The sequence below is a fragment of the Triturus cristatus genome, chromosome 2_2 (genome assembly GCF_964204655.1).
Source record: "Triturus cristatus chromosome 2_2, aTriCri1.1, whole genome shotgun sequence".
Classification (NCBI taxonomy): domain Eukaryota; kingdom Metazoa; phylum Chordata; class Amphibia; order Caudata; family Salamandridae; genus Triturus; species Triturus cristatus.
In genome coordinates this window covers 134163429-134182922 of record NC_140582.1, presented here as the reverse complement: position 1 = coordinate 134182922, position 19494 = coordinate 134163429, and positions in this window count along the sequence as shown.

Here is a 19494-nt window from a genome sequence, read left to right as displayed (position 1 = left end):
ATTTAAGCCATTCTTTTAAAGCCCGGAAGTAGCTGAGGATCATTCAACACGAGCATAGAATGCAGTCAAAACACTCATCCAGGAGGTGCCAACACGTTGGAACTCAACTTATTACATGCTTGAACGTCTGTTTGATCAGTACAGACCAATCAATGACTATGTCATGCAAAGAATAAGGGATGCAACTGTGAAAGGCATGACCCTACAGATGGACCAATGGGGCCTAGTTAAATGCCTGACAGAGATGCTACTTCCTTTTGAGCTCTTCACATGTAAAGTCAGCAAGGAGGACTATACTATGGGCCAAGGTTTATGAAACGTACACAGGTGTGGAGGAAAAAAATTAAGCATATGAGTTGGTGGAGAGCTTATCCCGTCGCTTTGCTGAAAAGACAAGGGTGCAAACCTGCATTGTTTCAGAAAAACATTACATTTGTGAAACAATTCTGGTTCCACTGTACAAATCGCCACTGAACACTAAGACATTAATTCCTTTTTCAGAAGTGGATGTTGCCCAGTACAAAACTTGGATAGTTGAGGCAGCCAGTGACTTGGAAAATGAACAGCTGGTAATTGAAGGCCCGCTACTCAAAACCACAAAAAGTACTGCAGCAGGGCATCCGGTGTCAAGTTCAACTTCAGAGCCTGATGGCAGTGCATTTGGCTCAGAGCTGTCACCAACACTATCGACCACAGCAAGAACCGGATCACCAGCCCCAGTAAAATCGGCACGGAATTGGTATTTACAGCAAGGGCTTGCTAGGTCCAGTGCTGATGCAAAGACTAAAGAGGCCCAGCAAAGTGGAGTACCCCTGAACATTGAGCCGATGGTACAGGCTTGTCTTGATGACCTAACAGAGGTCTACATTGATCAAAACCCATTGCTGTATTGGTATGAGAAAAGGGGCCAATGGCCAGTGCTCAGCAGGCTGGCGATAAACTATCTGGCTTGCCCTGTCACAAGTGTCTCTTTTGAGCGTGTTTTCAGTGCTGTTGGTACCATTGTAACAGTGAAAATGACCAGCCGCTCACCCTAACATATGGAGAGGTTAACCATGATCAAAATGAATCAGCACTTATATCACCAAATTGCAAAATACATGAATCAACGCAGGAAGATGAGTTCATTGACTTAGGTGACGGAAGTAGTGTCTTAGATGATTACTTACTTCTTGTTGAACCACCAGAGTTTGAGGACGATCCATACTTCCTTGACAACTAGGCTTTGAACTCCTTACTTTCTTTCTTCCTTATTTTACTTTTATTTGTGTGTGTCTCTGTCTTCCTGGTTCGAAACTTCAAATCACAACAAATCCATCACCACCGTCTTCTAGTCTTTTTATTGCCATATTAGAGTTGCAGCTCTGTGCATTTAACTTAAGTTCACTCCTCCGAGTCCTGCTCCATCCTTCTGACTCGCCCTAAATCCATTTCCCTCAAGCCAGATGATGATTGGATGAAGAATAGTACAAGAAAATGCTGCCTCGTCGAGTCCCTCCAAAAGAAGTGGAACATGATGACTACTATAGCCATCCTCCTTTCCGAGCCGAGAGAGACTGCCCCTTAAATTAAGATGAGAACAAGGAACAGGTAATGATGGCATGCATTGGACGCTGACTGATTGGTGTTTGTGTTGTTGTTGTTTGTTGTGCATGAAGTGAATTCATTGTGTACTATTATTTAACCCCTTCGCTGCTAGGCCTTTTCCCCTCCTGTGCTAAGCCTTTTTTGGGCTATTTGGGGTAGTGCGCGCTTAGGCCCCTGTAACTTTTTGACCACATTAGGTATCCACGCCAAATTTGCGTCCTTTTCTTCCAACATCATGGGGATTCTAAAGGTACCTAGGGTTTGTGGATTCTCCTAGAGGGTTCCCAGAAATTAGTCAAAATACAGCAAAATGTTGTTTTTTTTGTGAAAAATGGGGAAAAGTGGCTGCAAATGAAAGCGTCTGGGTTTTTCTCTGCAAATGATATCAAAAAAAGGGTTTGTGGGGCTGAAATCACAATTTCTCCAGCCTTTAGGGAATGACAGTTTTTTTCAGAAATCCAACATTTTTTACACAGTTTTGACATTTTTCTGGGACATACCCTATTTTTGCTATTTTTTGTGCTTTGAACCTCCTTCCAGATAATGGTAGAAATGGGTAGAAAAGCAATACTGGATCCTGGAAAGCTATACATTTTTGAAAAGTAGAGAAAATTCTGAATTCAGCAAGGGGTCAGTTGTGTAGATCCATCAAGGTTTCTTCATAGAAACTTACAGGTAAATATAGGAAAAATTAAAAATTTGTTGAAAAAAGCAGCCTTTTGAGTCAACGTTTTCACCTGTAACTTCTTTTAATTACAACATCTTTTTAAAAGCAATGTACCGTTACATCCGGTGGACCTTCCTGGTTGTGGGGATATATAGGACTTGTAGGTTCACCAAGAGCCCAACGAACCCAGAGTAAAAAACTGAGCAGCATTTTGTAATGGTTTTTTTTTTTCGTTCCGGGTATATAGCAATTATTGTGGGAAAATGTATACATGGTAAAATCGGTATGAAAGACACCTATGTATTTCTGAAATGGGAACAAATTACAGAGTTTAGAAACAGTGCATATTTGCACATTTTCGAAATTGGGAATACTCATACTTGCATGACAATTATTGGTCATTTTTCAAAATGACTTTTTTTTTACACAATGTCTTTCATTTGGAAGGGAGAATGCATCAAAAATCAATAGGTAATAACAGTTGGTTTACAAATCTGAACTACCCTGAGTCTCCCGATAAAAATGGTACCTCACTTGTGTGGGTAGGCATAGTGCTCACGACAGGAAGTGGCTCAAAACCTAAGGTGAACGCACCACATTTTCACACTGAAAATTTACACTTTTTTTGCGAAGAGTCTAGCTGTAGTTTTTTAACCCTAGCCCTGCTGGCACCTAAGGAAACCTAGCAAACCTATACATTTTTGTAAACTAGACACCCAGGGGAATCCAGGATGGGGTGACTTGAGTGCCTCCCACCATGGTCTGTTACCCAGAATCCCTTGCAAATGTAAAAAACTGACAAAAAAAACACATTTTACCCACATTTCTGGGATGTAAAGTTCTGGAATCTGCGTGGATCCACAAATTTCCACCCACCCCGCGTTCCCCAAAGTCCTACGAGAAAAATGGTACCTCACTTGTGCGGGTCGGCCTAGTGCCCGCGACAGGAAACTGTGCAAAACGCAACGTGGTCACACCTACATTTTGCAGTGAAAAATGACCCCTTTTTGGCAAAGTGACTAGCTGTAGTTTTTGAACCCTAGCCCTGCCGGCACCTAGGGAAACCTAGCAAGCCTATTCATTTTTGAAAACTAGACACCCAGGGGAATCCAGGATGGGGTGACTTGACTGCCTCCCACCATGGTCTGTTACCCAGAATCCTTTGCAAATGTAAAAAAATCACACAAAAAACACATTTTCCCCACATTTCTGGGATGGAAAGTTCTGGAATCTGCGTGGATCCACAAATTTCCACCCACCCCGCGTTCCCCAAAGTCCTACGAGAAAAATTGTACCTCACTTGTGCGGGTCGGCCTAGTGCCCGCGACAGGAAACGGCGCAAAACGCAACGTGGTCACACCTCAATTTTGCAGTGAAAAATGACCCTTTTTTGGCAAAGTGACTAGCTGTAGTTTTTGAACCCTAGCCCTGCCGGCACCTAGGGAAACCTAGCAAACCTATACATTAATGAAAACTAGACACCCAGGGGAATCCAGGATGGGGTGACTTGACTGCCTCTCACCATGGTCTGTTACCCAGAATCCCTTGCAAACGTAAAAAAATGACAAAAAAAGCACATTTTCCCCACATTTCTGGGATGGAAAGTTCTGGAATCTGCGTGAATCCACAAATTTCCACCCACCCCGCGTTCCCCAAAGTCCTACGAGAAAAATGGTACCTCACTTGTGCGGGTCGGCCTAGTGCCCGCGACAGGAAACTGCGCAAAACGCAACGTGGTCACACCTCAATTTTGCAGTGAAAAATGACCCTTTTTTGGCAAAGTGACTAGCTGTAGTTTTTGAACCCTAGCCCTGCCGGCACCTAGGGAAACCTAGCAAACCTATACATTTTTGAAAACTAGACACCCAGGGGAATCCAGGATGGGGTGACTTGACTGCCTCCCACCATGGTCTGTTACCCAGAATCCCTTGCAAACGTAAAAAAATGACAAAAAAAACCACATTTTCCCCACATTTCTGGGATGGAAAGTTCTGGAATCTGCGTGGATCCACAAATTTCCACTCACCCCGCGTTCCCCAAAGTCCTACGAGAAAAATGGTACCTCACTTGTGCGGGTCGGCCTAGTGCCCGCGACAGGAAACGGCGCAAAACGCAACGTGGTCACACCTCAATTTTGCAGTGAAAAATGACCCTTTTTTGGCAAAGTGACTAGCTGTAGTTTTTGAACCCTAGCCCTGCCGGCACCTAGGGAAACCTAGCAAACCTATACATTTTTGAAAACTAGACACCCAGGGGAATCCAGGATGGGGTGACGTGACTGCCTCCCACCATGGTCTGTTACCCAAAATCCCTTGCAAATGTAAAGAAATCACACAAAAAACACCTTTTCCCCACATTTCTGGGATGGAAAGTTCTGGAATCTGCGTGGATCCACAAATTTCCACCGACCCCGCGTTCCCCAAAGTCCTACGAGAAAAATGGTACCTCACTTGTGCGGGTCGGCCTAGTGCCCGCGACAGGAAACGGCTCAAAATGCAACGTGGTCACATCTCAATTTTGCAGTGAAAAATGACCCTTTTTTGGCAAAGTGACTAGCTGTAGTTTTTGAACCCTAGCCCTGCCGGCACCTAGGGAAACCTTGCAAACCTATACATTTTTAAAAACTAGACACCCAGGGGAATCCAGGATGGGGTGACTTGACTGCCTCCCACCATGGTCTGTTACCCAGAATCCCTTGTAAACGTAAAAAAATGACAAAAAAAACACATTTTCCCCACATTTATGGGATGGAAAGTTCTGGAATCTGCGTGGATCCACAAATTTCCACCCACCCCCTGTTCCCCAAAGTCCTACAAGAAAAATGGTACCTCACTTGTGCGGGTCGGCCTAGTGCCGGCGACAGGAAACGGCGCAAAACGCAACGTGGTCACACCTCAATTTTGCAGTGAAAAATGACCCTTTTTTGGCAAAGTGACTAGCTGTAGTTTTTTAACCCTAGCCCTGCCGGCACCTGGGGAAACCTAGCAAACCTATACATTTTTTAAAACTAGACACCCAGGGGAATCCAGGATGGGGTGACTTGACTGCCTCCCACCATGGTCTGTTACCCAGAATCCCTTGCAAACGTAAAAAAATGACAAAAAAAACACATTTTCCCTACATTTCTGGGATGGAAAGTTCTGGAATCTGCGTGGATCCACAATTTTCCACCCACCCCGCGTTCCCCAAAGTCCTACGAGAAAAATGGTACCTCACTTGTGCGGGTCGGCCTATTGCCCGCCACAGGAAACGGCGCAAAACACAACGTGGTCACACATTAATTTTGCAGTGAAAAATGACCCTTTTTTGGCAAAGTGACTAGCTGTAGTTTTTGAACCCTAGCCCTGCCGGCACCTAGGGAAACCTAGCAAACCTATACATTTTTGAAAACTAGACACCCAGGGGAATCCAGGATGGGGTGACTTGACTGCCTCCCACCATGGTCTGTTACCCAGAATCCCTTGCAAACGTAAAAAAATGACAAAAAAAACACATTTTCCCCACATTTCTGGGATGGAAAGTTCTGGAATCTGCGTGGATCCACAAATTTCCACCCACCCCGCGTTCCCCAAAGTCCTACGAGAAAAATGGTACCTCACTTGTGCGGGTCGGCCTAGTGCCCGCCACAGGAAACGGTGCAAAACGCAAAGTGGTCACACATTAATTTTGCAGTGAAAAATGACCCTTTTTTGGCAAAGTGACTAGCTGTAGTTTTTGAACCCTAGCCCTGCCGGCACCTAGGGAAACCTAGCAAACCTATACATTTTTAAAAACTAGACATCCAGAGGAATCCAGGATGGGGTGACTTGACTGCCTCCCACCATGGTCTGTTACCCAGAATCCCTTGCAAACATAAAAAAATGACAAAAAAAACACATTTTCCCCACATTTCTGGGATGGAAAGTTCTGGAATCTGCGTGGATCCACAAATTTACACCCACCTCGCGTTCCCCAAAGTCCTACGAGAAAAATGGTACCTCACTTGTGCGGGTCGGCCTAGTGCCCGCGACAGGAAACGGCTCAAAACGCAACGTGGTCACACCTCAATTTTGCAGTGAAAAATGACCCTTTTTTGGCAAAGTGACTAGCTGTAGTTTTTGAACCCTAGCCCTGCCGGCACCTAGGGAAACATAGCAAACCTATACATTTTTGAAAACTAGACTCCCAGGGAAATCCAGGATGGGGTGACTTGACTGCCTCCCACCATGGTCTGTTACCCAGAATCCCTTGCAAACGTAAAAAAATGACAAAAAAAACACATTTTCCCCACATTTCTGGGATGGAAAGTTCTGGAATCTGCGTGGATCCACAAATTTACACCCACCCCGCGTTCCCCAAAGTCCTACGAGAAAAATGGTACCTCACTTGTGCGGGTTGGCCTAGTGCCCGCGACAGGAAACGGCGCAAAACGCAACGTGGTCACACCTCAATTTTGCATTGAAAAATGACCCTTTTTTGGCAAAGTGACTAGCTGTAGTTTTTGAACCCTAGCCATGCCGGCACCTAGAGAAACCTACCAAACCCACACATTTCTGAAAATTAGACACCCGGCGGCTTCCAGGGAGGTATGGCTTGCGTGGATCCCCCAACGTTTCCTTACCCAGAATCCCTTGCAAACCTCAAATTTTGCTGAAAAAATCACTTTTTTCAAACATTTTGGGGTGGGAAAGTTGTGGCATCACCGGGCTCACACAAATTTACCACCACCCAGCGTTCCCACAGGTCTACCGGTAAAAATGGTGCCTCACTTGTGTGAGAGGCCCAAGTACCCGCGGCAGGCAAGGGCCCAAAACGTAGTGAGGCGACATCAAAATGGCCTATCGCAAAACCACCTGGTTTTGCAAGGGGGGTCACTTTGGTTTTTGACCCGGTGCTCGGCGACCATCTAGGGAAACCTACCAAACCCACGCATTTCTGAAAACTAGACACCCGGCGGCTTCCAGGGAGGTATGGCTTGCGTGGATCCCCCAATGTTTCCTTACCCAGAATCCCCTGCAAACCTCAATTTTTGCTGAAAAAATCACCTTTTTCACACATTTTGGGGTGGGAAAGTTGTGGCATCACCGGGCTCACACAAATTTACCACCACCCAGCGTTCCCCCAGGTCTCCCGGTAAAAATGGTGCCTCACTTGTGTGGGAGGCCCAAGTACCCGCGGCAGGCAAGGGCCCAAAACGTAGTGAGGCGACATCAACATTGCCTATCCCAAATGTCGCCTCACTTGGTTTTGGGCCCTTGCCTGCCGCGGGTACTTGGGCCTCCCACACAATTGAGGCACCATTTTTACCGGGAGACCTGGGGGAACGCTGGGTGGTGGTAAATTTGTGTGAGCCCGGTGATGCCACAACTTTCCCACCCCAAAATGTGTGAAAAAAGTGATTTTTTCAGCAAAAATTGAGGTTTGCAGGGGATTCTGGGTAAGGAAACGTTGGGGGATCCATGCAAGCCATACCTCCCTGGAAGCCGCCGGGTGTCTAGTTTTAAGAAATGCGTGGGTTTGGTAGGTTTCCCTTGATGGCCGCCGAGCACCGGGTCAAAAACCAAAGTGACCCCCCTTGCAAAACCAGGTGGTTTTGCGATAGGCCATTTTGATGTCGCCTCACTACGTTTTGGGACCTTGCCTGCCACGGGTACTTGGGCCTCCCACACAAGTGAGGTACCATTTTTACCGGGAGACCTGGGGAAATGCTGGGTGGTGGTAAATTTGTGTGAGCCCGGTGATGCCACAACTTTCCCACCCCAAAATGTGTGAAAAAAGTGATTTTTTCAGCAAAAATTGAGGTTTGCAGGGGATTCTGGGTAAGGAAACGTTGGGGGATCCATGCAAGCCATACCTCCCTGGAAGCCGCCGGGTGTTTAGATTTCAGAAATGTGTGGGTTTGGTAGGTTTCCCTAGATGGCTGCCGAGCACCGGGCCAAAAACCAAAGTGACCCCCCTTGCAAAACCAGATTAACTATTGTTACTACAGCGTGAGAATTTTGGAATAATATTGCAAAGAAAATGTGGCAGACATTTTGAGGTTTACAGGACATTGGGGATAAAAAATCTTTTTCAATTCCCAAGAGAGACATCACCATGAACTCCCATGGGTTTTCGACAATATCTACAGTTGGTGGGTTATTCTTGCATGGAAAGTGTACCTTGGCAGAGAAACTAAAGACAAAGATTCCTGCACAACCATCTATTCCTCAAACACACACACATACTGGTTGGATTTGGCACGAGGGCGAGTCATGGTTCAGTGTATTAAATTTTATTAACAAGAGATTTCACAAAAATGAAATGCATTGTCAATAATTAAATTCACAAAAAACCAAACCAATGACTCGCAGCTCGTGAGCTGTAAAGCCACGTCAAGGCACCAACCACTTTACAGGCCATTCACACACCTTTCATACGTAATACAAACAAGACCATTCGCACCACTAGGTACAAAAGCAACACATTTCATAATTCACCAAAAAGGGACAAGGTACACCCTGCTTCAGAAAGACAAATATTACTGCACAGCCATCTAATCCGCAAGCACACACACATACTGGTTGGATTTGGCAGGAGGGTGAGTGATGGTTCAGTAGATACAATTGTATTAGCAAGTGATTTCACAGAAATGAAATGCACTGGCAATAATTGAAAGGGCGAGAAACTGAACCATTGACTCACAGCTCGTGAGCTGTAAAGCCACGACAAGGCACCAACCTCTTTACAGGCCATTCATACACCTTTCATACGTGTGAGACATACAAAACCATTCACACCGCCAGCCGCGGGCCCATCACATAACAAAACTCACACCAGCACACAGCGCCATTCAAGGGCCCATCACTTTCACCCGCCCACAATCCAGACACAGCAACTACACAGGCTGATGGATTGCGTGGAGTGGCACTCAGCTAGCAGTGTGTATAGTGACCAGCAGAAAGTCACTACTCACACACAGCCAGCCGAGCACCAGTCCACACACACCGCTAGCCAAGCGCCAGTCCACGCACATCGCTAGCCAAGCACCAGTCCAGGCACACCGCCAGCCAATCGCCAGTCCAGGCACACCGCCAGCCAATCGCCAGTCCAGGCACACCGGCAGCCAATCGCCAATCCACCTACACCGCCAGCCAAGCTCCAGTCCACGGACACCACCAGCCAAGCACCAGTCCGCACACACCACCAGTCCACGCACACCGCCAGCCAAGTACCAGTCCACGCACACCGCCAGCCAAGCACCATTCCACGCACACCGCCAGCCAAGCTCCAGTCCACGCACACCACCAGCCAAGCTCCAGTCCACGGACACCACCAGCCAAACCAGTCCGCACACACCACCAGTCCACGCACACCGCCAGCCAAGTACCAGTCCTCGCACACTGCCAGCCAAGCACCATTCCACGCACACCGCCAGCCAAGCTCCAGTCCACGCACACCACCAGCCATGCACCAGTCCACGCACACCGCCAGTTCATGCACTCCGCCAGTCCACGCACACCGCCAGCCAAGCACCATTCCACGCACACCACCAACCAAGTGCCAGTCCACACACACCAACAGCCAAGCGCAAGCCTACACACACCGCCATCACATTTAGGATTTTTTTAGAAAAAAATAAAAACACAAACAAATTGCAAATAGATACAAATCTTCTAACAGAAAATCAGCAACTAAATACATTGCACTAACACCAACCTTGAAACAGAATCAAATTTTCCAAAGAATACAGACCAGGCAGTTCACTTTACCACTCATGAATGCTCCCAAAAATTATTTCGCGTGTGGTACGCTCTGAAACAAGCAGGGAGACACAGTGCAGGATGAAAGGGACAGTCGGGGCAGTACATACGACTCTCCTTCCGCGAACCTCTTCGCCAACAGACTCTACATCTCCTACTGGGAAAATCTTTTGCGGGTGTGGGAGGAATGTGATCTGGAAAGTGGCGTTCTTTCAATCTAGCAACATCCTCCACCACTCCAACTCTAGGAACACTTGCCTGTTCCACTATAACAAGGCTGCCTATTACAGACTCCTGAAACTTAGCAAAAGTCATCTTTGACTCAGGGCAAGAATCCTGGAACACAACAAAAGCATTAAACATTGCCAAGTGGAAAAGATGGATAGCCAACTTCTTGTACCAAATGTAAGCCTTACGAAGAGCAGTGTAAGGTTCCAACCTCTGATCTACTCTGTCAACACCACCCATGTGCCTATTATAGTCTAAAATGCACACAGGTTTGCGCGCTTCAGCGACCTGACCCCAAACAGTCACAGGTGCAGTGCTTTCATCATGGATGGTAGTCAGCATGTAGACATCTCTCCTGTCTGTAAACTTCACAGCAAGAAGCTCCTGGCAACGCAACACACTGCACTGTCCCCGCACAAGCTTTTGACAAACAAGTTATTTCGGGAAACCTTTACGGTTAGAGCGGATTGTACCACAAGCAACAGTGTCCACTTTGGCCAATTCCCTGAACAACCGCACACCAGTGTAGAAGTTATCTACATATAAATGGTGGCCTTTGTTAAAAAATCCTCTACCAAGTTCCCAAACAATTTTCTCAGTCACTCCAAAAGTGGACGGACAACCAGGGAGGTTAAACCTAGATTCCTTACCGGTGTACACCCTGAAATTAGAGACATATCCAGTCCTACTGTCACACAGCATATACAGCTTTATTCCATAGCGTGCCCTCTTACTAGGAATGTATTGCCTAAAAACCAAGCGGCCCTTGAACAACACCATAGACTCATCCACTGCAATTTCTCTACCAGGGGCATAAATCTCAGAAAATCGATCAACAAAGTGATCAAGGACAGGCCTAATCTTAAAAAGACGGTCACAGTCAGGGTGATCTTGTGGCAACGCTAAACCATTATCAACAAAGTGCATCATCCGAAGCAGAAGCAAATACCTGTCACGACTCGTGACTGCCGGAAAAATAGACGTTGCCATCAAGGGACTGCTAGACCAATATGAAGACATTGATGGCTTCCTTAGCAAGCCCATCAAAAAAGTTAAACCCAAGAACTTCTTCATCTCTTCAACATTTGTGGGAGTCCACCGGGTAGCTCTAGAGTGTGGCTTAAGACTGGCACTGTTGTCCCTCAAAAACTGTTCGGCATACAAATTAGTCTGCTCAAAAATCTCTGCCAAAAACACATCGTCCATAAACAACTTGAAAAAATTTACCAGCAAAAAGTTTTCAGTATTCGCTCTAGACCCTGGAACACCAGTAAACTCTGGCAATGCCGGCTGCACCATGCCAGGGGCAACCCAGAGGTCATCACTTTCAACGGGAAGCCTTGCAGCCCCAGCCTGCAGCCCAAATGCCTCTTGCCGCACTACACCAACGGGAAGCCTTGCAGCCGCAGGCTGCAGCCCAGAAGCCTCTTGCCGCACTACACCAACGGGAAGCCTTGCAGTCCCAGGCTGCAGCCCAGATGCCTCTTGCCGCACTATCGGCACATCAGTCTCCTCTAACACAGGCACTTCATCCGCACTAAGAGTATCTTCATCATCCGATGACTCCATACGGAGAGACAACTCACTGCCAGAATCGTCCCCTGCCTTCTCTCCCTCAGATGCAGAGTCAGTCTCTGAACCATGGTCAGAGGAAGACTCAAACAGCAAACCAACAACCTGCTGAGCAGTAATCCTGTGGCTAGCCATTATACTTACTAAGATAGAAGACTGCACAAACAAGTCAACAACAACCAACAATGTGCAAACCAAGTAAGTAAAGAAATGTGTACCTTTATCACAAAGATCAATGTACTCAAAAACTATACAATCAAATTACAAGAGTCAGCTGCACTCACCAGAAACCAACTCTGCAGTGACACAGCAAAAACCAACGATATCAAACTAGAAAGAAGAAAAAAAAACAAATTACTCACAAGACAACAAAATACACATCGAGCACCAATGCAAAAAGTTTTTGACACTCAAAAAACACACATACTGCTATTATTACACCATTTGCAAAAAAAATTCATGCAGAGAAATCAAACACATTTACATTGTACAAAAAAGAGTCTCTTACCAAACTACGCAAACAGCAGAACCACCAGTAACAACACGGCAAACTGAAAAGAGCAAAAGCCTTCACCTAGAACAAAAAAGTAAAAAAAAAACTTTACTATTGCAATTCACAAAAAATATAACAATAAACATTACAACATGCTATGTAACTACCCAAATGGTCAATCGGGTTATGTGCCAGGTGGGGCAGAAAACAGCAGGAAAAAAAAAGGCTACTCTGTCCCGGGGCGGGTGGGCCAAATGCATATTATAAAAATTGCCCCCTGGAAGCGACACTTGCAAAAGGGGTCACTTCCATTTTTATTTACACTACTTCCCTGGTGTCTAGTGGGCATTTCTGCCCCCCCCCCCCGGGCCAGAAACGGACCGAAAGTTGACCTATCTGCCGCCAGGGGGGGCAGAAAAGTCTTCCAGAAAATTATGCCCCCAAGGAAGCGACCCTTGCCCAAGGGGTCGCTTCCCAAATCAATAAAACTACATCCCTGGTGTCTAGTGGGCTTTTCTGCCCCCCCTGGGGGCAGAAACGGACCGAAAGTGGACCGATCTGCCCCCAGGGGGGGGGGCAGAAAAGTCTCTGCACAAATTAGCCCCCAGGGAAGCGACCCTTGCCCAAGGGGTCGCTTCCCATATCAATATCAAGACATCCCTGGTGTCTAGTGGGCTTTTCTGCCCCCCCTGGGGGCAGAAACGGACCGAAAGTGGACCGATCTGCCCCCAGGGGGGGCAGAAAAGTCTGTGCACAAAATATCCCCCAGGGAAGCGACCCTTGCCCAAGGGGTCGCTTCCCATATCACAATACATAAATCCCTGGTGGCTAGTGGGCTTTTCTGCCCCCCCCTGGGGGCAGAAACGTACCGAAAGTGGACCGATCTTCCCCCAGGGGGGGCAGAAAGGTCTGAGCAAAAAATTTCCCCAGGGAAGCGACCCTTGCCCAAGGGGTCACTTCCCATATCAATATAACGACATCCCTGGTGTCTAGTGGGCTTTTCTGCCCGACCCCCTGGGGGCAGAAACGGACCGAAAGTGGACCGATCTGCCCCCAGGGGGGGGGCAGAAAAGTCTGTGCAAAAATTATCCCCCAGGGAAGCGACCCTTGCCCAAGGGGTCGCTTCCCATATCAATATCAAGACATCCCTGGTGTCTAGTGGGCTTTTCTGCCCCCCCCCGGGGGCAGAAACGGACCGAAAGTGGACCGATCTGCCCCCAGGGGGGGCAGAAAAGTCTGAGCAAAAAATATCCCCCAGGGAAGCGACCCTTGCCCAAGGGGTCGCTTCCCATATCACAATAAATAAATCCCTGGTGGCTAGTGGGTTTTTCTGCCCCCCCTGGGGGCAGAAACGGACCGAAAGTGGACCGATCTGCCCCCAGGGGGGGCAGAAAAGTCTGAGCAAAAAATATCCCCCAGGGAAGCGACCCTTGCCCAAGGGGTCGCTTCCCATATCACAATAAATAAATCCCTGGTGGCTAGTGGGCTTTTCTGTCCCCCTGGGGGCAGAAACGGACCGAAAGTGGACCGATCTGCCCCCAGGGGGGGGGGGCAGAAAAGTCTGTTCCAAAAATATCCCCCAGGGAAGCGGCCCTTGCCCAAGGGGTCGCTTCCCATATAACAATAAATAATTCCCTGGTGGCTAGTGGGCTTTTCTGCCCCCCCTGGGGGCAGAAACGGACCGAAAGTGGACCGATCTGCCCCCAGGGGGGGCAGAAAAGTCTGAGCAAAAAATATCCCCCAGGGAAGCGACCCTTGCCCAAGGGGTCGCTTCCCATATCACAAAAAATAAATCCCTGGTGGCTAGTGGGCTTTTCTGCCCCCCCTGGGGGCAGAAACGGACCGAAAGTGGACCGATCTGCCCCCAGGGGGGGCAGAAATGTCTGTTCCAAAAATATCCCCCAGGGAAGCGACCCTTGCCCAAGGGGTCGCTTCCCAAATGCCGAAATACACATCCCTGGCGTCTAGTGGGGCATCCCTGCTCCACGATCGCGACGCTGTGTGCGATCGTGGGACAGGAATGCCCAGCATTGAGACATCAGGGGAGAGGAAATACTCTTTCCTCTCCCCCGATGCCTCAAGGCACTGGAATTCGCCCCCCCCCCGCATCACCGCAAGAAAACACTCACCCTCCCCGTTGGACGTGTTGGAAGAAATTAATTCCAGCGCGTCCAACGCTTCCTGATGACGCCGGCGCGCGCTGTGCGCGCTGACGTCATCAGGAAGCATGGGGGGGCTCGGGGGTGGCAGCGGAAACTCTTCCGCTGCCATCCCCCTCTGTGGGGGCACGATCGATGCCCCAGGGGGGGAGCGCCAGCGCTTCCCCCAGGGGCTGTGCTCATGACGGAGCGGTTCCGTCATGAGCACAGCTCAGCCGATGCTCATGACGGAACCGCTCCGTCATGAGCATCGAAGGGGTTAATCTACACACTAAAAGTGACTCAAGTCAATGTTTCCCTTCTTGTTGTTTAATAAAAAAATTGCGCTTCTACTGCAGGCCGATCCATTGCATTTTTTAATATGGAATCTGGACTCACTCGGTACACTGCAGACTGAGTTGGACAATACCGTGATAATTACCACAGTGACATAATATCTTCGCAGTCAGTCAGTAGGATTGGAGATGATTGATGGAATAACTCAGGGCATTTCATGAGTGGCATAAAAGGTAAACAAGTCAACAACAACCACAGCAGACCTACATTTCTGTATAGTGGTCGAGTCGAGTCTTGAGTGTAGTAGTGGTGGTATGACTGACAGCTGTGCATGCCATTGATTTAGTTACTTACTTTGGAAAATGCTATGTTGCTGTATATGTGACATGTGTGCTCCGTCTAGCTCAGTCAAAATCTAAGCTAAGTGGGGTTTGGGTGGGCGCCATGGGCCTGCTCTGTCCTGTTACTGTTGTAGGTTAATGCTGGAAACAGACAACAGAGTAGACATGATTTAGCCATGCCGCTCTGAAAGTGTTTGCACTCCTCTGTAATTTATGCTTTTTTTCTCATTGATTTTTAAATATCCCTTTTGTTTTTCCATCTACACTTACAGGCCAGCATTTACCCTGTGCTAAACAGAGAAAAACTACTCACACTCACCTACCAATCCGCATCCGCCAGGCAGGCAGTGGCACCCAAGATTGACGGACGCAGTGTCCATGGAAGGGAGGACCAAGAGGAATGCCGAGATGCAACTCCCCCAATTTGACCAGGATAACATACAGTAACACTTTAGTATCAACATTCATCATATTTTAAATAATTTGAATAATTTTTTCTCTTTAATCGTTATGACTGTGTGTTGTTGTTGTTTGGTCTCTGCTTATAATTGATCCCTACAGCTATTTTTTAATTTTCTTGGCTAGCTTTATAAAGTAAGCCCGGTACAACAGAACTAAAAATAAATCTAGTTTGGGTCTCTCTGAGGGCAGGCAGGCATGGCAAAATGCATAATAATTAATAATATACTGCTGCCCTGTACTGTCTACTGGTCTAGTTAGTAAGTACTACTTATCATTAACCATCACGTCACCATCATCATGCATGCATCTCCTCTTTCTACCTTAACAGATTTATGGATATGATGGTCATCTGCCAAGATTGTGTTTTGCTGTTTGTTCATGCGTAGTGGTTTTTTTTTGTCAAACCTTTCCCCAAAACCCCTTTCCAACCATTCATCAAACCCTAACCCTCTTCCCCCAGGCTGTGTGATTTAAATTAAATGTACACCAATAATAAATCACACGCTTTCTGGGGTGGATGTGGTGAAAGCAACACTGATTCAATCTCAAGGCAGGGCGAGGATCTTCTTCTGTTTGCCCACCCATGCTCAGTATATTTGCAAGTCAATTTTATGTCCAAAGAAACCAAATCCATCATAAATTAATTGCCGGCATCGATTGGACTCATCATCCTCCTACACAGCACTAAAGGTTACACTTGTGTCAAGTGACTCGACACAACTACAGTTTGTAACTTGTTGTACCAGGCTATCCCCACCACCATTACGTTTTATTTTACTTTATTATTGCTAATCAGCATTATTATTATTGTTTGGCAGTCTTTTAGTGTACTGTACTGTACTTAGTTTTACTACTCCTCCCAGAGTCTCTCCCAGGAGACTGACTGTCTCATTTTCTTTTTTTGCAAATGCTACTGCCAGTGTCTACTACGTCCACCACAACCATGGCATCTTGGGAAACACAAACCATCATCACTATATCAGCCATTGCTGTGCCTAAGTTTTAACATCAATCACAGGTAAGAGAAGAAGTTTGGGAGAGGCATAAATAATAATGGAAATTAATTGGTTCTTTAATTCACACACCCTTGAGTCCAGTGGCAGACTGCACAGACTAGGAGACACTGACAGTATCAGTAGGACAAGTCACTCAGTTAGGGTACCGCATCTATCTATTCGTGTGTTACAAAATTGGCAGATTATTTAGCAGCAGCAAAGGAAGGAAACCGTCTGACGTAAAAGAGTAACCCCCACAAAACATTTACATCGTATGTAAAGTTTAAGTATAAATATAATTTAATCCCCTAATAAACTATTGTAAAAAATCCCACAACACCTGACTCACCCCTCTCCCTAACCCCAACCAAGGTCCAAAAAGTCAAAAGATAGAGTCCAAATAATGTCCGTGGCATTGAATTCCAAAATTGTCCATCATGAATAATAAATTTAAACCCCAACTTTTCCCCAACGTAGGGCAATCCAACGGGATCTCAGTCTATCGGTGAGCTTGCTGTCTCTTAAGGACCTCCTTTACCTGCTCCTCTAGGCACGCCATTCGGAGGAGCACGCGGCGTTTAAAGGCTCGGCAACTGCATCCACATGGGGGCAACAGTCTGGATGTAGTGCAGCGGGAGGCTGCCAGACTGCGGCACCGTACCACTCGAGGGCCTGGGGCATGACTGGGGCCCGGGGCATTGGAAAAGGCTGCAGCTGCTGCTGCCTCCTCCTCCTCCACCAGAGCCACCAGCCGGCGATACTCATTCCGAATGGCCTCAAGCTTCCGGCGCCAGACCATGGCTGCCAACTCCTTCCTGTCTGGTCTTTTTGATTGGGAAGGAGTACCTATATCTAAAAAGAAAAAAGACTATTGTATTACTGTTAGCAAAACAGTAACACAAAATTAATTCTACACATAGTGGCACAGTAGCACTAGCAAGCACATGACATAACATTTGTGGTAGAATGAACTAGAGTACACCAGTTTTCTTTTTCTGTCTTGTTTAGCTAAATTAAGTAACCTTGTTGGAGCTGGCATGCCAGCTCAGTTAGCTTGCCCTGAAGACAAACATTATACGTGTGATGCAGAGTTACGTTATTTTTATTTACTACTGTCTGCACTCTGCAGGTGGGGAAGCTGACTACACAATCATCTTATTTTTTTTATTATGGGTGGCACTGGTCATATCATCTGTTACATCAAGGCCAGCGCAACTGCTCAATTTCACTTTCACCCTGCCTACTACAACAAGGCAGATGATATCTTATCCAAATGTTCATTGCTTATATATATATGTATGGGACAACATGACGTAGTTTGTTTTGATTGGTAACCAGTTAGTAACCAATCCATGCAGCCGAAAGGCCAGTGAAGGGCACCCATGGCAGGCTGAAACAGTCGAAAATAAATTCACCTAAGTAGTGAGTGGGCATCAGAGTCGGAGGGAGGCGCTTGATAACATACATACACAAAATATATGATGAGCTTGCAAACTACTGTGAGTCAAGGGAGTATTCTGAACATACAACTTCTATTCTCCTTGGCTTTGCTTGCTACTCTGGCGCGGTTCCTTTTACATTCTCTTCAAAGACTCTTCATCCAGTGACAGTCTCCACCTATGCTATGAATATGATGTGATGAATACCATGCAGCCATCATCCATTCAAAGTAAACATGTATATCATTCTTCTTAACCTCTCAACAAACCTTAGTTTGTTTTAACAACAACAAACATTTCTCTTTTTTTTACTGCACCCATGCTTCCTTCCTTCCTTGCTTGCCTTTGAGTTTGACCCATCAAACACCCCAGAGGATGCTTGCTATCACTCATACAGTTCCATCCATGCAGGCAGACCTCTCTTCTTCTTTCACCTTCCACCCATCCTTCAACCACCCATGCACCTGATCCCTTCCTATCAGCCACCTATGCATGCATCCCACGTGGCACGTATCCTTCTCTGCCAGTCTCATATATATATTACATCTCGCCCGTCCTTACTCCTTCCATCCTTCTTTCCCTTTTCGATCTACCCATCTATCAAGGACCTCTGACTCTTAGTCTTCTCCATAAAACTTTCCCAGCTGAGTTGAAGTCAGATTACAGAGGCCATTAGTTACTCAACTACTTCCACCGCTAATGCTATTGCTCACCTCTAATGCTAAGTTAAGGATGTCTTCTTCAACTGTTACTCACAACAACTTAGTCTCTCTCAACATACAGTGTAAACCCTCCCAGTGAGTGTGTAACTATTGTCAATAAGTAAGGAATATAGGTATAACTTACCATCGCCCGCAACTGCTGCTGCCTCACCCACCCCTGTGGCAGGTGCTACATCCGCTGCTCCCTCCTGGCTGGCGTCACCTGCCCCGCCGCTGGCCCCGGCACTGGTGGTCAGTACACCTAGAAAAAACATTACACATTTTTTAGATGCCATATATGCCTCCCCCTATTTATTCTTTTTCATTAGCAAGATTAGAAAAATAGTTAAAATACAAATATGTTCCACATACATCACAAACCGGGTTCTAGAGTAGAGAGTAGATACTAGTAGGAGTATGTCCTATCCTAACAAAAATAGTAAAATATCTGGTTGGGAATTTTGTTGGTGAGAATTGTCAAAGCCTATCAAGAATAAGAAGACAATAAGAGGACAACCCAAAGGACTGGGATCAGTGGCTAGAGCTGTTGGTGAATCTGAGCTTTAAAACCTTTTAAATATAAATAAAGAATGGCCAACCGGGCAAGCTTAGCTACAGACAGACTAATAATATAGTAGTAGTACAGAGAGTCATAGCAGAGGCAGTTAGAGGCAGGGGTAACAAGAATTTAGAAACAGATAGTCTAGATCGAAGAAGATTTGGTAAAATAGAATTAGGAAATGGAAATAATAGTTCAGAAAAAATAAGATGCAGTAAAAGGGAAATATAATGATTGATATTAACAGGAGGAAGACTTACAGGGAACAGCAGCAGAGCTCTTGGTAGAGGAGCA